This window comes from Hippocampus bargibanti, linkage group LG19 (assembly GCF_051943395.1).
Source record: "Hippocampus bargibanti isolate YZ-2025 linkage group LG19, ASM5194339v1, whole genome shotgun sequence".
NCBI classification, from domain to species: domain Eukaryota; kingdom Metazoa; phylum Chordata; class Actinopteri; order Syngnathiformes; family Syngnathidae; genus Hippocampus; species Hippocampus bargibanti.
This window is the reverse complement of record NC_142752.1, coordinates 10,768,242-10,781,429: the sequence shown is the minus strand read 5'-3', so window position 1 is coordinate 10,781,429 and position 13,188 is coordinate 10,768,242. Positions and strand designations below refer to the sequence as shown.

The 13,188-nt window shown below is 39.0% G+C and overlaps 1 protein-coding gene across 1 annotated transcript in view; it reads right to left on the bottom strand.

Moving 5' to 3' along the window:
* nbas (NBAS subunit of NRZ tethering complex) overlaps nt 1-13,188 on the bottom strand; it is a 175,716-nt gene that overhangs the window by 29,046 nt on the left and 133,482 nt on the right. The gene's annotated exons all lie outside the window — the stretch shown is intronic.

Here is a 13,188-nt window from a genome sequence, read left to right as displayed (position 1 = left end):
CCCTATCAGAAAAAATACACACATAAATAATACAGGGTTTGGGGGGAAAAAAGTACAATAAAAAAAAACCAAAAGGAAGAAAGTAGTAAGCAAACAATTTGGTAATTTCTTTTATAAAAAATACAAACATCACCAAAGAAGGAGGTAAAAAGTATTTTGTGTGTCATAATAAACAAATAAATGAATAAATAAATAAATAAATAAATAAATACTTGCACTATGTACAGTTTTTTTATGAAACGGTTTTGCACATTTACATTTGCACATTATACAGCTGACATTTTTATTTTGTTATGCTTAGAATATCTTGTTTTCTATCCTTTCAGCCCCCCCCCCCCCCCATCCACTTACAAATTGCTGCCGTGGACTGCAAATTTCCCCATTGTGGGACGAATAAAGGTTTTCTGATTCTGATAAATAAATAAATAAATAAATAAATAAATAAATAAATAAATAGGACAGTTGACCGCAATGGGTCTCCCAAAAAATGTGCAACCGGGTGTATTTGCAAATGCAGACAGAAAAATGTGCAGGGGTTAGTTTATTACTCTCTCTTGAGACTACAAACATAACGTTAAGAATAAAACTAAATGATTCAATTTATTGAAACATAAAAACAAATCTCTCGTCATTTTTTTCTCTCCCCGAACGTATTCTTCAAATTAGCACGACTTTAGCACGCGCACAGTGTATGCTTCCGCAAGTAGAAGCTCCTCGTCTAGTTGCAATGCCATATAGTAGCTCTGCTTTTGGTTGTCACGGTAACAAAAGCCAGACTTATCATTGGATCTGTTGTAAAAGGAAGCAGAATTATTCCGGTGTCATTTGACGCATTCTAACAAAAGTCAGCCAAGGAAAAGATTCTTAAAACAGCAAGAAACTATTTTCAATGGTGCCAAAAAATGCACACTACGTCTTCTTTAAATGCCTACTAATGGTCTTAAAGTGCTGAGGAGAGAAAACTAGGAAAAGATTCAGTGTCTTGCTCCCCTATTTTATTATTTTTCTTCTTAGTCCGAGCACTAATTTGGTGCGTACCCCGAGGATTTGCAGCATTGTACAATGTTAAACGAGCAAAGTGGGATAAAGTGTGCATGCTAATGAGGCGGCTAGCACAATTAAAAGACGGGAGCTTTATTGTTTGAGGTGGAGTCGGGACAAATAAAGAAAATGCTTGAAGAATTAATGATGGCTATCTACGCCACAATTTACATAAGTCACTGCTTAATTACACGAGGAGAGACAAATGAGGTCATTGTGTGTCATTACTTGAAATAATTCTCCATCATTACCTCAACGTTAATCAAGTGAAAGTCGTGAACGTTGAAACATTTCCATGTTATGAAAAGTCTGATGATTACCTTTTGCGAAATGTGTGTTGGATTGGATTGGATATGCCGTTATTAGTCTCACAGTGGAGAAATTTACATTTCACAGCAGCAGTGTTTGTTTCACTAATTACAATGATGGCCATACTTGGTCTCTAGAGGACATCGCCTGGTTACTTTTGTCCTAAGTTTGCAATTTCAGAAATAAACATCATATTACATTACATTTTTTCTCATATTTACACCTTTTTTCTTTTAACTCATTCGCCGCCATTCCCGAATGTACTCTGGAATTGAAACGTGTGACGTGGAGTGCCATTCCCGAATGTGTTCGGGTTTTGGTTTTTCTTGCGAGTGGTGCAGATAAAGCGCAGGTCAGACCTCTGGCAATGTTTTTCCTTTCCACGAGGGGGCGGAATTTGCCTTTTGTCCATGTTAGCGCTTTGCTTCAGCTTCAGCCGTTGTTAAAGCGCTATATTAATCAATATGTATGTATTCTATTTTATTTTGTACATCCGCCCCCATTTCAAGCTCAGATAATAATAATAATAATAATAATAATACATTTTAAGCGCCTTTCAAAGCTCTCAAGGACACTTTACAGTCACAGACAAGCATAGGTACTATCATAAAATACAATCACAAATAGAATGCAATAAATAAAATACAAGTATAAATAGACAGAAGAGACACACAGAAAACTCCAGACCTATATAATTTAGGAATTAACTCTTTTTTATGAAAATAGAGAGTACCGTATTTTCACGACTATAAGGCGCATATAAACGTCTCAGATTTTTATCAAAATGTGTGGTGCGCCCTGTAGTGCGGACGTGTTAGAGACCACCATGAGGAGGACGTGTAGAGAAAACGAGGGGGGTGTGCGGGCGTGGTTTGTGTATAAACGAACAGGTATGTGCTTTATGTACATTGCTGTTTTAACAACCTTGAAAATGGCAAAGAGACATGGTTATGAAGCTCAGTTCATTTAAACTGAAGGCTATCAACTACGCCGAGGAACAGGGGAATGGAGCCGCCGTGACATAATACGCGGACATAAGGCAAGGTGGCCGAAGGTTTCTTATGGTGCATTGAATTTATGTAGTCCTAAAACTCAATATTCTGTGGGTCCTGCAATTTGAGTGAAAATGACAAAAACCCTGGCACTGGAGAGGACTCATATTTCAACATCGTCTGAGTTAAAATCTTATTTAGTGAAGATGAGGTAGACTGAAGCACAGATGACAATGAATGTCTGAAGATTATGATAATTTATGTCTGATGATGAAAGAGGAACAGAGCCAAGATGTACAGATTTAAACATTCACGTTTATATTCAATGGAAATGAGGAAAATCCATGATTGATACACCAGTTTCACACTCCATGGAGAAATATTGTTCATAACCTGACTAATGCGAATGATTGGAGAAAAAAAAGTCTTCAAAAATGCCGGACGAAGTCTGATAGAACGTTTATATACACATCCGTAAACATCCTATGTTATTTAATTTCTAGTTTAGTCTATATATGGATGTATGTAGTTTATTAGATAACTTTGCTTATCTGTAAGGTGTATCGTAACATCTTTATTTCCAGTCTGATATCCTGTTATACCCTCCTCGTCGCTGATAGGCCCGGTCGATACGATGTCATCACTGCTGGATGATAAAACCAGGTGAAAGGGGCGGCTCTCTCTCTGGCCCTCCTCAACTGACCTCACAATGTCCCTGCTGTCTACAAGATTAAAATAATTTCTTTTGTTCAACACCTTGGTTCCTGCTGAATTTACTACAACACCGCGAAGAGCCATGAACCAGAGGGAACGATTATTTTTAAACCCAACAAAGTCCCATGCCACACGCTTAAGTCAAACTTAAAAATAAATATAAAGCATGCATGCTGTTTTTTCTCTGCGTGATGTGCACATTTTGGCTAATAATGAGAGCCTCTAAAGTGATTGCTTTAGAGAAAAAATGCATTTTTGCAGCATAGGCCTTGCTAACGAGCTATCTGCATAGCCCAAATATGGTGGCTAACTGCTGATGTAATGCAATCAAGTTCTGAATTAGTTACTCCGTCTTCTCAACTGAGACCCAAATACAAGGTGACACAAAAAGTTGCCTACCCATGAAAATTTCAATTGTGGCTTTGATCAAATTTGGAGTTAATTTATGGCTTTCCCAAGATGTGTTCGAAATGTCCACCATTTCATTGCAAGCAAACCTGTACTCGTCTGACAAAATTGTCAATCACTTTTAGACACTCCTCTTTTGGGAGGGTGACCCAAAAAGATGCGTACTACTGAGTCCCTCACTCCAGCAATTTTTGTCCCCCGAAAGAGGAGTGTGTAAAACTAATTGACAACTTTGTCAGGCGAGTACAGGTTTGCTTGCAACGAAATGGTGGACATTTGGAACACATCTTGGGAAAGCCATAAATTGACCAAAGATGAACAGAAATAGCTGAAACTCTGGCGAATGGTCTTCAATAAACGGAATAATGTGTGGTTGTAATTTGAAATAAATAGCTTTTTAATAAAAGCTAGAATTGAAATTTTCATGGGTAGGCATATTTTTGGCTCACCATGTACTTGACTGTTGCTCTCCATGTTCAATAATGTGTAATGTATTTACAGTATAAATAAAGAGTCTTCGATTTGAGTTTTCGGGGTCGTTTAGGTGATTCCAACATTGTGTGGATACACCACAGTCTCGCTTGAAAATTAAGCTAAGGCCATCTACCTTTTTTATTTGTCCTTGACCCGCGAGACAGAGAAGGCCCCATTTGGGCTTGTCGGTGTGTGTCGGCCAGAGAGCGGCGGCGATGGCTTGGGCTTTTCTGCCAGCTCATCAATATTCATTCACCCACCGTGGCTAATGTCCCGAGCGGCGGGCGGGAATGAAGTTGCAGAGGTCGCACACTTTGCACGAGAGAAAAGAGAACGGGCGGGAGAGAGAGGAAGAGCAAAGACGGTAAGAGAGTAAATGACACACAAATAAGGGAAAGGGACAAAAAAGCCTCGGTGCCAGAGGGATGTTGCGTTGTAGCGGTTTATCGCTGCGTCAAAGAGTGTAGCAGGACACGCGTACAAATTCACATTGTGCGCATGCAAACTATCCTCTTTGCTGTTTTCTACTTTGTACATGAGCAGCACCTTTATTAGCCTTGCAGTGGAGACCTTTAAAAGTATCCTATGGTGGAAAAAAATACAATGTAGGAAGTATACAAAAAGGCATCGAAACGTACGACAAATGCATTTCAAGCACGTCGTAATGGGAAAATGTGTGAAAGGCTGTCGAAAGCGATAGTGTAGTTTGAGCCATGATGGATGCCATATAAAGAAAAAAAGAGGACTCGTGATGCCTGTTTTGTTGCACATCCAGAAATAGATTAGTTTACCTTTACTACCATATTTTCCGCACCTAAAAGCCTTCATTTTCTTCAAAAGATGACATAGTGCCTAAAATCCAGTGCGCCTTACATGTAAAGTAATATTGAACCACAACAGGTCATGCAACTACAGTGATACCTTGTCTCACAAACTTAAAGGACAACCAATGTCTCCGGACAAATTGTATCCATAATTTGTAAAATGGCTTTAAATGACTTATACTGAGCGTATTTTACAAAGATTCCACCGCATATAGCTATATTTTACGGTTTAAGACTCGCACTGGATATTCCGAAAGTCTTGTTTTTGAGTTGGTGACGAGTCCGTACGTTACGTCACTGAAGGAACGCCCCTGACCGAAAAGAGGACATATTGTAGCAGTCCTTCCATCACGTCAATGCATTTGGCTGTACTTGAATGGTCTGAAAACTTCGTGTAGCACCAAAAAAGAGGCAGAAGAGGGCGACAAAGCTCCATGTAAGGAATTAATCAGCCTGTGGAAACGGGCTGATTAATTCCTTACACGGTCGCCATTTTCTGCCTCTTTTTTGGTGATACATTTCCCCCCCCATTGCCTCAAAATGGCAGAGAATAAATTCTTTAATCGATTGCAAACATGTATGCTTTCCTCTTCAGAACTATTTGAATCATATTCATAATTGGACGAGTAACAAGAAAGCATATTCTCCGAATCTGAAGCAAGACGTCTTGGCGTGACGTCACGAACGGGGCGGGACCTTCTGAAACTGGCCACTTCCGGGTTCATTTATTTTTGCAGATTTTGGACACTTTAAGTTATTTTTATTGGTGTTTTGCATTTGACTAAAAATATCATACTGCGTGTTTTGGGTATTTTAGATGCTATAAAACGTTTTTCTGATGTCAGTTAAGAAACAAAAAAGTGACGTCGGTTGTCCTTTAATTGGTTCCCAGACAGAGTGTGTCAGGCGAAAAGTGTGTATACCAAAAAATAATTTCCCATAGGAAACCATTAAAATGAGAATAATCTGTTCCCAGATCCCCATAAAACCTAATTTTCTAACCCTTAAAACTGCACAAAATATAACTTATTATATGTATAATAAATGTGCTATGGTATTATAATTTAAGAAATAAATTGTACTGTATAATAGTCGTTTTATTTACCTTTGTGATGGTCGTTGATGGCTTGATTAAATGGAGTGGCCGGTTTGCTCAGCATTAAACACTTGATGAGGAACGTAACCTTCTTTCAGCATCTTGAGGCATGATCCCTTGTAGGTGCTTTCTCTACTCTCTTTTTATCTAGTTCCTCATCAATTGTGTTCTGTTTAGCTGGGTTGATAGCTTTTTGCATCAAGTGTACAGATGACTTGTGCGGGTTGTTTGTGGAGCCTGATTGATGGGATATTTTAACCTTGAAGTCTACACTCTGCCTTTGAACTATCGCAGTTGAAACTCTCACTGTCGTCGGCCTGTCTCTTTAATGTTAAAACCACCTCCCCTCACTGCTGCGTTCTTGACCAATCACATGGCTTTAACCGAAGACTGGGGGCGTGGAATAGAGGACAAAAAAAGTTGGCAGCCATTTTCTTTTTGGAGAACGGCTTCACTGTCTCTATCTGTAAACCCCACCCCCCTTCACTGCTGCGTTCTTGACCAATCACATGGCTTTAACCGAAAACTGGGGGCAGGGAATAGAGGACCAAAACAAGCCGGCTGCCATTTTGTTGTTAGAACGGGTTTGTTCACGAACGACACAACACTCATTGAGACAGCTCCGTGTGGATCCCGAAAAAAGTTCGTACGCCAAGGCAAATTTTTCATAAATTTAACGTTTGTAAACCGAAAAGTTCGTAAGCCAAGAGGTTCGTAAACCGAGATATCACTGTATATGGATAAAAGTTTTAAAATACGTACACCATTCACTGAAGGTGCCTTATAATCTGATGCGCCTTCTAGTGCAGAAAATATGGTAAGTCATTTTGCCTCCACAATCCCTTTCTCAGTCTTGTTTTATAGTATCTGTCTTATAATTTGAGGTGGCGCAAAAACAAAATATATTAGCATAAAAGTAAGTCTTCTGACTGACACGCTTGTTTCTTATCCCAACAAACGCAGTCTTCTCCACTTTTAGATCAGGAAGTGGTGTTTTGGTCAAAATTAATGGTAAATGCTAGAAATCGAATTTATCTTTCTCGTAAAAGACGCATGTTGATTGTTATTTTTGGTTGGTTGAGTGTTTATATTGTCACAGCGCTGCAAGTCGTCCAGGCGAAGCTGAGGGACACTTGAAATGGGTGTCCGGGGGGAGGGGGGGGGGGTTACAGTGCGGACCTCAAGGTGGAAACCATATGAAAAGAAGAAAACAGATTGAAACGACATACCTCCCCGGTCCCTGACGCACACACCTGCTTGACATGAAAGCTCAGCCCCAAAATATCAATATTAAACACACGCACACGGTATATTTTAAAATGAAGCCCATTCGGAGCCAGACTGCGCTTGTCCTTCATCATGCATACGGCCTTCCCGGTGGGGTTGGGGGAGGAGGTTGCGCCATGAATATTCCATCAGTGAGGAAAAAAAGGTCAAAGAGAAAAGGAACGCTTCGAGCGGGCGACACGTAAACACGTTGCAATTACTTCTAAGCGGAGAGGAGCACAACATTGGCAAAAATGCGGTGAAAATCTGTGTGACAAAGGTCGCCCGGCAACGACTTGCCACAGAAATTTCATTTGTGATTCAAAAGGAGCGAGCATTAGGCCAAACTCATCAAGTGTTCCATGTCCAACTTATGGCACATTGTTCTTCCAACTTGAATGATTACAAATCCCCCCCTGGCTTTTTGTCTTTTTCGCCTTATTTCTACTGCTCAGTTTGCTTTCGTTTTATTGCGCTGCTCCCATTTATTTTATTTTTTTACTTTGCAGAGTGAATCATTCACAGTGGCAAGAGGCCGTCTCTCGAGGCTATAAGCTCGAAAACTACCTTAAAGTGTTGACCGCAAAAGATCTACTGAGGATCGCAGACAAGGTCTGCTAAAAATAAGGAAAAAGACAGTTTAGGGACGACCTATCACAACATCAATCCGTGACGCTCCCTTACTAGCATCCCAGTGATCATGTATCCAGGCAGCTACTTCATTGTTAAAGGACAACCGACACCATTTTTTTGTTTCCGAACTGACATCAGAAAACTGTTTTATAGCATCTAAAATACCCAAAACATGCAGGCTGATATTTTTAGTCAAATGCAACACACCAATAAAAACGACTAAAAGTGTCCTAAAACTGCTTCAAAATGACAGCGGAAATGGCGAGTTTCAAAAGGTGACACTCCGGACGCAAAACAATGGGTTCAGAGAGTTCAGATTCGGAGAAGATGCTTTCTTGTTAATAATAAGAATAATACATTTCATTTATGTTACTCATCCAGTTATGAATATGATTCAAATAGTTTTGAAGAGGAAAGCATAAATGTTTGCAATAGATGAAAGAAGTCCTTCCGTATCAATTCGAGCCGTCTGGACTGCAATGTAGCTCCCATAAAATGCACAAGATGGCGCACAAGCTCCGTTGGGAATGGGCTGATTTGTCTGCTGAGAATTTGTGTCCACTTTTATGGTGTTATCGCAATTGGTAGTGTTGGCGCGACACACAACGATTCACCATTGCATTATGTAAGTTTCGCCCTTAACACGGATAAACACTGTTTTCAGACCAAACAAAGTACCCACAATGCATCGTGTCGCTTTCTCAGTCAGCGGCGTTCCTGACGTGACTCACGTCAGGCATCGTCATCAACACGAAAACAAGACTTCCTGAATATTCAGCGCGACTCTTAAAGGACAACCGACATCTCCGGACAAGTTGTGTAAAATTTGTAAAATGGCTTCAAATCACTTCTACTGAGCGTATTTTACAAAGATTCCACCGCATATAGCTATATTTTACGTTTTAAGACTCGCGCTGAATATTCAGGAAGTCTTGTTTTTGAGTTGTAACAAGTCCGTACGTGACGTCACGAAAGGAACGCCCCTGACGGAAAAAAATGACACATTGTAGTAGTCCCTCCATCACATCAATGCATTTTGCTGTACTTGTTTGGTCTGGGGACCTCGTGTTGCACCCAAAAGCCGCCAGAAGAGGGCGTCCAAGCTCCATATAAGGAATTAATCAGCCTGTGGAAACGGGCTGATTAATTCCATACACGGAGCTTTGTCGCCATTTTCTGCATCTTTTTTGGTGATACATTTCCCCCCCATTGCCTCAAAATGGCACAGAATAAATTCTTTAATCGATTGCAAACATGTATGCTTTTCTCTTCAGAACTATTTAAATCATATTCATAACTGGATGAGTAACAAGAAAGCATATTCTCTGAATCTGAAGCCATTGTTTTGATTCTCCAGCAATGCAAGACGTCTTGGTGTGACACCACGAAGAAGGGGGCGGGACCTTCTGAAACTGGCCACTTCCGGGTTCATTTTTTTTGCAGATTTTGGACACTTTAAGTCATTTTTATTGGTGTTTTGCATTTGACTAAACATATCATACTGCGTGTTTTGGGTATTTTACATGCTATAAAACATTTTTCTGATGTCAGTTAAGAAACAAAAAAGTGATGTCGGTTGTCCTTTAAAACGTAAAATATGCGGTGTAATCTTGTGTGCTCAGTAGAAGTCATTTGAAGTGATTTTACAAATTATGGACACAACTTGTCCTGAGGTGTCAGTTGTCCTTTAAACATAAGCAACGAAAATAGATGAATGAGAATAGCAAATGGAAATGAAATTCTCCTTGGCGGAAATAATTCTACAATCCTTCCTTTCATGTCATTTCTTTTTTTTTTGGTCTGCTAAATGTCACAAACAAATAAAGTAAATCATTGCCCTTGGCGTGCAAAAGGCCACATGTGACGCACAATATAGATTAACGCGCGTGCACGTTATGCACCCGGAGAAAAGACGCGCTCCCGTCTTGACAGGGGTGACATTTTAACTGTCGCTGGTTTTGACTAATCACTGTAGATGAAGTCACAAAATCTATGCGGGGCTTCACCTTGCCGCGAGTTAAATGCTAAGTGTTGGCCTCTCTGTCTGCGTCTTGTTTTCCCGAGGAGGCATCAAAATGTGGCACCTTCTTTTCAAACTGTTTTTGTGTAATCGTTCAAATTAATTGCAGTTTGCTAACTAACATGTTTTTTCCAAATAAGCATTTTTCACACTGACAAATCTACTGCTTGTACTCTGTACTGCTTGGTTAACGAGCAGTTTTCAAAATAAAACAACTCACTACTGGCTAGTTAACGACAGTATTATTATTATTATGATTATGATGATGATTGTTGTTATTATTATTATTATTATACAAAGCGACTATTATTATTATTATTATTATTATTATTATTCAGAATCAGAAAACCTTTATTCGTCCCACAATGGGGAAATTTGCAGGCAAAAGCAGCAATTTGAAAGGGCGTGGGGTGGGGCTGAAAGGATAGAAACAAGATATTCTAAGCATAAAAGCTATTAGAGATAAGAAGAAGATATTCTAAGCACAAAATAAAAATGTCAACTGTATACTGTGCAAATGTAAATGTGCAAAACCGTTTCATAAAAAAGTGTACATAGTGCAAGTATCAAGAAAGGCATATTGATATATTGCATCAACCCACATTTACAAGTGGCAATTTTTTTGTTTGATTATTATTATTATTCAATGAAAAGGTTTCTTCAGCCATCATCTGTACTTTTTTCGGACGTTTCACTTCTCATCCAAGATGCTTCTTCAGCGAACTAAAGTCTTACTGGTAGTTTAGGCCCTAAATATATATCCCTACTGTCCAGACATGGCGGTGCCGGACTCTGCGATGATAGGTTCCTGCTCTCAGGTTGGGGGGAGCAGAGGACGACTCCCTGCGGCTCCACTGATTGTTCCTATTGTCCTGACTAATGACTGGCTTGATTGCCCCACATGTTGCGGTATCACCTCATCAGCATTACTAATCCTATGTTGCCTAAGCAGGCTATTGTACGAACGATCCAAATTGAACCTCACACCACCATATCAGTTTAGTGAAGGATTTAGCTGTTTTATGAAAATCGCTTCTTTTACTCCCCTTTCAAACCATCTATGTTATTTTGCTAAGATTTTAACCTAATTGTCGTGAAATGAGTGGTTGCTAGCTTTTCGGTGCATATGTACTGCCAAAAATTCTGAAGATACAAAAAGGAAAGCCATAGCAGGACCTTACATAGCAGGAGTTTCTGAAAAACTCCAAAGAGTCCTTTGGTAACACAACATTCCTACTTATTTCAAACCGATAAACACGTTAAGGCAAAAATTAGTGCATCCAAAAGATAGGCTGCCAAATGAAAAACAAAGTAATGTAGTTTAATCAATACATTGTAAGAATGAAAATTGTAAAGAGCAGTACATTGGGGAGACTCAACAAATTCTCAAAAAAAGACTTTATCAACATCGCATGGATAATACTAGTGGGCCTCAATCGGCAGTATATATGCACCTAAAAGCTAGCAACCACTCATTTGACGACAATGAGGTTAAAATCTTAGCGAAAGAACATAGATTTTATTCAGGTTTTGGTTTTTCTTATCGGGGTGCCGATAAAGTGCTGGTCAGACACCTGACAATGTTTTTTTCCTTCCATGAGGGGAGAGTGTTCCCCTTTTTTCCACAGTAGTGCTTTGTCCCAGCTTCAGCTGTTGCTAAAGCGCAATATAAACCAATATGTATGTATTGCAATGTATTTTGGACAGTCACCCTCATTTCAAGCTCATATAACTCCAGACCCATATAATTTCTTAACTTTTTTTCCTGATGATAGGAGAGAGTCTAAGATTTCATACGCTAAATTGAATGTTTATGTACTTCTAAAAGTCAATTTTGTGTGGGTCTTGGAATTTGAGTGACAATGACAAAAACCATGGCACTGGAGCGTGCCTGGCAGTGAATGAGTTAGTTTGCCATGTTTCACATTGATGAAAAGGTTTCTTCATCCGTCATCTGTACTTCTTTGAAGGTGTCGGACGTTTCACTTCTTATCCAAGATGCTTCTTCAGCGAACTAACGTCTTACTGGTAGTATAGGCCCTATATATATATATATATATATAATATATATATATATATATATATATATTGATATAACGAGACTTTACTGTATATATATATATATATATATATATATATATATATATATATATATATATATATATATATATATATATATATACACAGTAAAGTCTCGTTATATCAATATCGGTTATATCGATAGTACTGCTTATTACGACACTATTTCTATGAACGGCAGGAGAAAATTTACATGCCGCAGGATCGGATATATCGATAGTCCGGTTATATCGATATTTTTTCCGACTCCCGAGAATATCGATATAACGAGACTTTACTGTAGATAGGTTTATAAATGTAGGTTATATATATGTTTCACATCCATTGACAAATGGATGTAATGGGTGGTTAACTAACAAAGCAGTTTTAAAACTAAACTACTGACTAACTAACTAACTAGCGAGCAAACTACTTCACTAGACATGAGGCTCGCATGGTTATACTAAGCAGCTAGTGATGCCTCCCTGATCCCAATAACAAAAAGCTAGCCAGCTAACCAAATCCCAAATTGACAGTTGACTCTGATAGTACAATAATTTGTTTGATAACTGAACAAGTAATGTTATTAACTGATAATCAGTTAGTATATAGGATATCCTATCCTATATACGATTTAAGGCATTTTGATTCTGACATCAAGCTAACACGTTCAGTAGCTAATCGTCAACCGACTAGCAAGCTAATGAATCAACAAACATACTGACAAATTTGACAAATTTTGCTTATTATTGCAAACCCAACTAATGACTTCTTTATTTTTTTAGTAATTACTTGGCCAGTGGAATTTAAGCAATTTAATCACTTTAACCATTTGCTGAGAAACCATCATGACGACACTTAAGTTATTTTTTGGGTGGAGAGGTATTTTGAACATCTCTGAAGGACAATTTTGGATGACCATCTGCTTCTAAACTCGGGAGCAGAAGTGATGCAAGGGGGGGGGGGGACACCCAAAGTGTAGAAATGTTATACATTAAAACTTTCAAATATGTCGACAAAAAGACTGCATGCACATTGAAAGACTTTTAAAAAGAAGCGAAGGCAGAGTGTAAGAAGTCAGTCCTTTAACAAAAAAAAAGATTAAACCCTGATCCCTTTGGTTGTTTACTTCCATGATAGTACACGTGTGCGCGTGCATGTGTGTGTGCTGCCATAGCGCCTGCCCCCCCCCCCCCCCAACACACCTGTCAACTGCTGCCAAGGGTACATGTACTGTATACCCAAATCCATCAGACCCTTAAAGGACAACCGACATCACTTTTTTGTTTCCTAACTGACACCAGAAAAACGTTTTATAGCATCTAAAACACCCAAAACACGCAGTACGATATT